Genomic DNA, 8789 nt, shown 5'->3' with positions numbered 1-8789 from the left:
TTTATTTGGAACTTTTCAAAAAGGGAGGAGAAGGATCCCTCTAAACTTAATACATGTGTTTGTTTTATTTTTGTTCTTTCAAGTATGCTGTGATTCCATGTCTTCTTGGATTATTTTTATTTTCTGATTTTTTTGATACAATTGAGGGTATTGGGGCACTTACTTTGGGTTAGGCTGTCATACTATCCAATCTCACATTCCTTGACTTTTTCATGTAACAAAATGCTTTATAAATAATCTATTTATTTAGTCATACATTTATTCAGTAATTACCTACCAGTGGTATACAGGGAAGACACTGGCCTGGGCCTAAGGAAATATAATACTGACCCAGAGAAATAATGACATAATGTCCCCGTTCTCTGGGAACTTCCATTGAAATGGACATTCAAATGGACAGGCAATGAACAAGAAACCAAACAGAATGTTTTTAGTTGGTGATAAGTATAGGGCAAAATAAACAGAGAAGATAAAGAGTAGTAGACAGGGGACACTTTAAGTGGTATGGGGGAGGGAAGGATTCTTCAAAAATGAGAACTTAAGGTGAAATACAATGGATGAGAATGAGCCCAGTGAAGGGTCGAGGTGGGAGGAAGATTATGTCAAGCAGAGATAGGAACACTGGACATTGGAAGAGCAGGATGCAGGCTGGGCAGCTAAAGCATGGAATGTGAATCCAGGGGGATCCAGAAGACCTGTTTGCAGAAGTGAGTAGGAGTTGGATCATGGAAAGACAAACTAGGGAACAATTAGAAGAGAATAAACAGGGAGGTGATGTGATCTTATTCATCTTGAAAGAATATTCTTGCCACAATTTGCAGAATGTAAGAATTGTTAATCAGAGTAGAGAGAATAATTAGAAAGTTTTTGCATTACTTTAGGAAACACAGGAAGATAACTTAGAACAGGGTAAGTGCAGCTCAGAATTAGAACTTAGATCTTTTAGACAAATTCAAGGGCATCTAAGGGAAGATGCCAGGCAGGTGAACATATGAGTCTAGAATGCATGACCTAGAATTCAGACATGGGGGAGAGGTCTGACCTGGACACGTGCGTTTGGGCTGGGGAAACACAGAAATGTTATGGAGAGCCAGGAGAAAGAAAGCCTAGGGAAGATGTGGATGATAAAGAAGAGGGGGCAAACTCAATCTTGGGTCAGAAGTAGAAGAAAGGACCAAATCAGAGGCTGACTCTGAGGCCATAGGAAGGCAGGAGGAAAAGCCCAAAACTGTTGGGTCAGTTGGAAAGGATAAGGCAACTAAATAGAGAACATCTGGGGACACCTGGGTGGCTCAGTGGTTGAGTGTCTACCTTTGGCTCAGGTTGTGATTCTGGGGTCCTGGGATTGAGTCCCCCCCACATCAGGCTCCCTCCGGGTAGCCTGCTTCTCCCTCTGCCTCTGTGTCTCTCATGAATAAATAAAATATTTAAAATACATAGATAGATAGGCAGACAGAGAACCTTTGCCAGGAGGAGGACTAGGAAAACAGGCCAGGCACTGGAGGAAACGAGGGATTAGAGGAGAGATTTAAGAGTGGAAAATAGTAGAGAACATCTGTGTGCTGATGGAATTATTCCAATAGGAAGAAAAAGATGGATGATGGAAAGATGAAGAGTTGGAGGAGGCTGGAAAGAAGAAGGCTCACTGAGGCAGTGAAGTCCTTGAAAAGGCAAGAGGGAATGGAATCCAGCACTCAGGAGAGTAGATTGGAAAGGGCCACACCCCTGTATCTGTAGAAACCGGCCAAGGAAAGGGGTAGACTGGCCACTGGGTATGTGAGGGAGTTTCCCTGAAGTGACTTTTCTCTGTGAACCAGGAGGTGAGAGGGGCATCAGCTGAGAAGGAAAGGCTGTGGGAGAGGAGAGGGGAGTATAAAGTGACGACTGTGGTGGGGGAGGGCATATTCTCACCAGGCGCCGGAAAAGAGGTTTCTGTTGTATTTTAATGTCATAATGAATAACTTACTTTTCCAGACAGAAAACATGAGTGCATCAAGTAATACAACTGATATCTTTTTTAAAGGTTCAGAAAACTAAAGCCCCATGTTAATTCTAGAATTAGCTTTCTAATAACTGTTAGAATCCAATCGATTCTGTTTCCTCGTAGCTCATTTATTTTCCGATCAATCTCTAGTGCTCTGGGAAGCACCTGATTATCCATACGTACTGACATCTGGCCAGACTAAATGTCTAAATATCTTCAATAAAGAGGAGTGTTTAAATACACTTCCTCAGATACAATGAGAAGTCTTAGAACTACCATTTACTGTCCTGTCAATTCAGGCACTATATTATTGAAGGGTCGGCATCATATTTTCCACAAGGTTTTTCCAAAGTATACACATATGACACACATAATTTCTTTTCAAAATATCCAAATAAATCAATAAAATAAACCGTACAGTAATTTAAGATCTTGAAGGATAGAAATCATAAAAACATGGATTTTAGAAAATCATAAAAAGCCTAATGTGTGCTAAAGCAATATATACTGTCTTACTAAATATATCAGATAAATAAAATTAACCAGGTTAAGATGTAAAAAGTCTTCTAAAAGTACTTTTACAAGGCCAGATTGACCCAGCTTTACAGGCTGTATCTGTGAATTTTCAACTGGAATATTATATATGGATTGTGATTTCAGTATATGTGTGTGTATATATGTTTTCGTGAGTAACAAAATAAATCAATAGAGAATGCAAATATATTAATTTTTAATTTCTTTAGTGCATTGAATTCTAATGGATTTACTACTTAGTTGAATTATGCATTATGTTTACTGGGTAAGTGGAATTATAAAATTCTTTATATTATCTCTTTGGACTCTTAATTGATTTGCCTAGGTCTCATAGAAAATTAGCATATAGGAAAGTATTTTTTTTTAATGAACTTGTAACCTATCTGGCATACCAACAGAAATACAGAAAATGTTATCTCTTTCCTAGTCTTAATTCAAAACACCTAAAGTAAATATATTCAGAGGTTTCAAATGAACAAAACTCTGTACATTTGATAGGAGAAATGCCTTTGATATGGTCAGTTAGGGAAGAATCTGTCCCTTCAATTAATATCAAAACTGTGATCATCTCTGAGGCTTCAGACCACCATCAAGAGCCTCAACATCTCGAGGCTCGCATTTGAAAATGGTCTCCTGCCAAACTGTATACCTTTATTCCTTTCCTTTAAAAAAAAAAATCCTATGAAGGTCAACAATGTCTATTAACTGATTAGTTCCAATAATGAACTAGTTCTACTAGCCTACTAGTTTTACTAATAAAAATATAAAGCCTAGAGATATCTACTTCACCTCCTATTGACTTTTCTTAAATATAATCAAACTCTTTCTATAGTTCTGACAATTATCATCTCTCTATCTATCTAGTGCGAACAACTATCATTGTCATTCCTATATCACTGAAATACAGGTTTGACCATTTATTTTAAATCTCAGTCTGGTATAATTTTGAGACTTAAAGAGGGTGCCAAGATAATTACGTAGTTTTTTGAAACGTTTTCCTCTCTATCCCCAAAATTATTTCATTATAATGCTGAAACTATATAATGATTTCTAAAAATAAAAATAGAATCTATCCATATTCATTAAAGCAAAAAATTTAACATTTATTTATATTGATTATGTGAATATTACAAATGTAAGCAAAATAATTATTCTTGCCACATATTCATGTTCTTTGGTTTGTCATATAATGCCATTGATGGTTTTCTTTAAAAAAAAAAGATTTTATTTGTTTATTTGAGAGAATAAGTGAGAGAGATAGACCATCAGTAGAGGGAGGGGCAGAGGGAGAAGCAGACTCTTTGCTCAGCAGGGAGCTAGCAGGAGCTCCATCGCAGGACCCTGGGATCATGACCTGAACTTAAGGCAGATACTTAACAGACTGAGCCACCCACGTACCCCCCACTGATTTTTTTTAAGAATGTATTTTTCAGCATTTTTAAAAGAATATCTTAATTATTTTCAGTTTTCATATAATTTTTATGATTACTAAATTTGAAATTGTTGACAATTTAGATTACTATTTCTCTGTAGATCATCATCTTTTTAATTAAACAAATGATCTTTTTACAGATGTTCGGATTCCTAGTAAGACTTGGTCAACTTTTGCTAAATGGAGGATACAGTCGATTCCTTTATTTTTGCAATGCAAATGTGCAAATATCTAACCTAAATATTTGGACAGGTTTTACCTTTTTGTCTCCATTTGGAAAACTTCTCTTTGATGTATATTTTATAGGAAAAAACTTGTCACAAAAAACTTATAAGTTCTCTATTATTTTTAGGTTATTTCACCATATTTAAAGATTGTAGGACTTTCATTCATCTTTGATAGAAATTATAAATTTATCCATTAAAATTCAGACCTTTATCAAACGATTCACCCCACAAATCGACATATTCCAAAGTGCAACTAAAGAATTCAAAACATAAATCTTGTACCCTGTTTGAGCTCTCATCATTAATTTATTCAGTCTTTCCCTTGCTTTTGTACAAATACATTGTAATACCTTCCCAATTTTAACATTGTTCTCAGTAATTTTATTTTTATAAAACCTTGAAAAGCTGAAGGTTTTTATTGTTTCATTTGCATTAAGTATTTTCAACTTTAATTTTGTACAAATTGCAAGCCAAATTTAGAGGCTTTTTGTTGTTGTTTACTTGTTTTTAAAGAAGTTCAATTAAACTGCAGGCCTTTTAGGTTGTTTTACCAATTTTGTCTTCCAAGCCTCAAATATTTCTTAAAATCCTACTAATGAGTAGCACACGAAAGCATGTACTTTAAGGCTGAATCATGTTTCCATTTATTTAACATCAGCTTTCTCTCCCAAATTTTATCCCCCACAGTACTTTGCTCTGGGAACAAACTTTAAAATGTGTTAGTTTTGACATCTGTGTCCTCTATTTTGACTATACAGCATTGTACTTTTAGGGATTTCCTTAATTATGTGTGACCACAGCAAATTTCAAATATCTCTCTTTTTGAGCTCATTGTTTCCAAAAGTGTTATAGATTGAATGACTGACCCAAATCTTTTTTTTAATTATTATTATTTTTTAATATACAGCCTTATCAATCTGACTAGAATCTATTTCCTCACCTCTGGTCTTACTTAGGCCAGGGGCATGTGGATAGTACATGCTAGTTCTGAGCCATGGCTTAAAGATACCTGCAGTTTTTCTGCTTATGCTCCAGAGCCTTTACCATCACTATGAGAAAAACAGGTCCTTGTGTGGCCCCCTGGACCCATGAGAAAGATGAGAGACACACAGACTAGAGTGTCAGGTGAATGGAACCCAGATTAGCTGGCCCTGAGCTGCCACAGTCTGAAGCAAAATTGACCTATATACTGAAATCCAGTCACTACGCAAGTCCTCACTCCTATCATCCTAGCCTGAGCCACCATCACTTCACTCTTTTTTTCTTATTTTTTTAAGATTTACTTATTTGACAGAAGGAGAGAAAGAGCGCACAAGTAGGCGGAGCAGTAGGCAGAGGGAGAGGGAGAATCAAGCTCCCTGCTGAGCAGAGAGCCTTACTAACTAGGAGCTTGATCCCAGGATGCTGGGATCACGACCTGAGCAGAAGGCAGATGTTCAACAGACTGAGCCGCCCAGTCGCCCCCATCACTTCACTTTTGATTACTGCATTCATCTATCAGCTGGTCTTTCTGCTGTGAGTAAATCACACATCCATACAAATCAATAATTTGTTTAAAACCACTGAATTTTGGGATAATTTATTATGCAACATTAGCATGGCAATGGGCCAACTGACACGTAGGTTTCTTAAATTAGCCAGAACATTGTTTTTATCACAATGCTTACTCCCCTCAAATTTGTATTTATATAACCATTGTAAAAATAGTCTCCTAAACATTGAAATTTTTTTTAAAGAATTTAGTTATTTATTCATGACAGACAGAGAGAGACACAGGCAGAGGGAGAAGCAGGCTCCATGCGGGAAGCCTGACGTGGGACTCAATCCCAGGTCTCCAGGATCACACCCTGGGCTGGAGGCAGGCGCTAAACCGCTGAGCCACCCAAGGATCCCCCAACATTGAACTTTTTAATGGAATTTACAACTTCAATGTAATTTGCAAATGTCAGATATTTCACTTTCTCCAAAATTTGCACTTTGACTCCATAAATAGGGCAGGAAAAATCTGAAGTATTATTGGAATAAACCTACATGAATTCTTAGCATTGGTATTGCTTTGCTTTCCATGTGTTCCCAGGAAAAATTGGGATTGAAAGTAAATTAAGCCAGAAGAAGTCTCAGTTGATCTAAATGAAAACTCATGTTTCTCAGTATAAAATGTATGAGTTATAAGTATTAAATTGTTGTCTTTGTAAACATTCTTCCTAAAATGAGTACTAACTTCTGAAGTATATGTTGGTGTTTCTTCAAAGACTTGAGTTCTCTGGCTCTGTAGTGACTACTAATCAGGTTTTACTAAGGCCTCTGTGGTGAATGGTTTGCATTGATAAGTTTTTTGTGTGTGCATGTGTGTGTGTGTGTGTGTGCAAGTTCACATTAATTATTCACATATTCGAGAAGTAGAGATTTAGTACTAGTATTCCTTAAATGCATTTTTCATATTTTGTGCTCATTGCTGCCAAATGAGTCTGCTGCAAAATTAAAAAAAGCTTTGCCAACAATAACCATTTATAATTTACAGATTCAATATATGACCAAACTATTACAGCAAGATATTTTAAAGTACTCTTTCTCTCTCTCTTTTTTTAAAGATTTTATTTATTTGAGAAAGAACGTACACAAGCAGGGGGAGCAGCAGAGGGAGAAGAAAGACTTTCTCAGACTTTCTGCTGAGCAGGGAGCCCAATTCAGGGCTCAATCCCAGGACTCTGAAATCATGACCTGAGCCAAAGATAGACACTTAACCGGCTGAGCCACCCAGTTGCCCCTAAAGTTTTCTTTAAAAACATAGGCAGTAATCTCTTAGTCATTGTTCTTAGTGACATATTTATGGATATGTCTCCTTAGGCAAGATAAACAAAAGCTAAACTAGTGGTACTACAACAAGATAAAAGGCTTTACACAGCAAAGGAAACCATTAATGAAATGAAATGGCAACCTTGCGAATGGAAGAAGATATTTGCAAATTATATCTCTCATAAGGGGCTAATATTCAAAATATATAAAGAACTTAGATAATATAACAACAATGAAAAGATAAATAATCTGATTTAAAAATGGGCAGGGAACCCAGAGAAATATTTTTCCAAAGAAGACATACGTATGGCCCACTGAACACGAAAAGATTCTCAACATCACTGATCATCGAGGAAATGCAAATCAAAACCATAATGAGAAATCCCCTTACACGTGTCCGAATGGCTAGAACCAAAAAGACAAGAAAAAAAATGTGTTGATGAGGATGTGGAGAAAAGGGAACCTTCATGCATTGTTGGTGGGAATGTAAATTGGTGACATTATTGCGGAAAACAGGATAGAGGTTCCTCAAAAAATTAAAAATAGAATAACCATATGATCCAATAATTTCACTACTGGGTATTTACCCAAAGAAAACAAAAACACAAACTTGAAAAGACGCACGTACTTCCATGTTGACTTGAGTATTATTCACAATAGCCAACATACGGCAACAACCCAGGTGTCCATAATAAAATAATGGATAAAGAAGATAAAGTACATATATACAAGGGAGTGTTACTCAGCCATTAAAAAAGAATGGGATCTTGCCATTTGCAACAGCATGGGGACCTGGGGCATTATGCTAAGTGAAATAAGGCAGACAGAGGATGACAAATGCCATATGATTTCGCTTATATATGGGATCTAAAACGAAACCAACACAAATAACAACAACAAAAAACCCAGACTCTTAAATACAGAGAACTGATGGTAGCCAGAGGGAAGGTGGGTGAGAGGTTGGGCAAAATAGGTAAAGGGAATGAAGAGATACAAACTTCCAATTAGAAAATAAATGAGTCGTGCAGATGGAATGTACAGCACAGAGAGTAGAGTCAGTGATATTGTCATTGTGTTGCCGGGGGACTGATGGTGACCACACTACACTTATTCTGGTGAGCACTGAAAATATGCAAAACTGTCAAATTCATATGTTGTATACCTGAAACTCATATAACATTGTCTTTTAATCATACTTCAATTTAAAAATGAAAAAAAATAAGCCCTCTCTTTATACTACAGAAGTATCATATCTACGTAACCTTAAATTTTCCAGATTTCTTGTTGACCCTGCAGACTGTTGACCGGTAGCTTCCCGGGGCTTCCAAGGGTCTGGCAGAGGGTGGAGCTTCTCCCATCACCACCTGAAACTGCAGAGTCGAGGGTCCCTAGCCACTCAGGGCCAAGTGTACTTGGTTTTATCAGTGGGAACCCCGTGCTGTCCTCGAACAGGAGCTGCTAGTTACACTGAATCTGAAAATGGGCAGGAAGGTGCTTATTAAAGGTTGTTTTAAAAGTATAACCAAGTTCCTAACCGACGGTGACAGAAGCTGAAGATACAAAGAGTGGATGTAACAAGCTCATCCCTGATTATTTTAATATAAATATTAATTAATAGTACATTCATAGAAATGAAAAATCCTGGACAAATGTTAAGTATCAATGCAATGTGTTTCAGCTGACCTGGGAGACACACACACACAAACACACTCACACACACGAGCAATAGGCTTTTACTTGAATTGGCCTCCTTCAACCCACTCTTCCTTCCATTCTAAGACTTTCTCCAAAAGAAAGAGAAAAAAAAAAAAAACAG

Source organism: Nyctereutes procyonoides, unplaced genomic scaffold, assembly GCF_905146905.1.
Source record: "Nyctereutes procyonoides isolate TBG_1078 unplaced genomic scaffold, NYPRO_anot_genome, whole genome shotgun sequence".
Taxonomy (NCBI): Eukaryota; Metazoa; Chordata; class Mammalia; order Carnivora; family Canidae; genus Nyctereutes; species Nyctereutes procyonoides.
The sequence above is the reverse complement of the archived record's forward strand: the minus strand, read 5'-3'. Positions refer to the sequence as shown.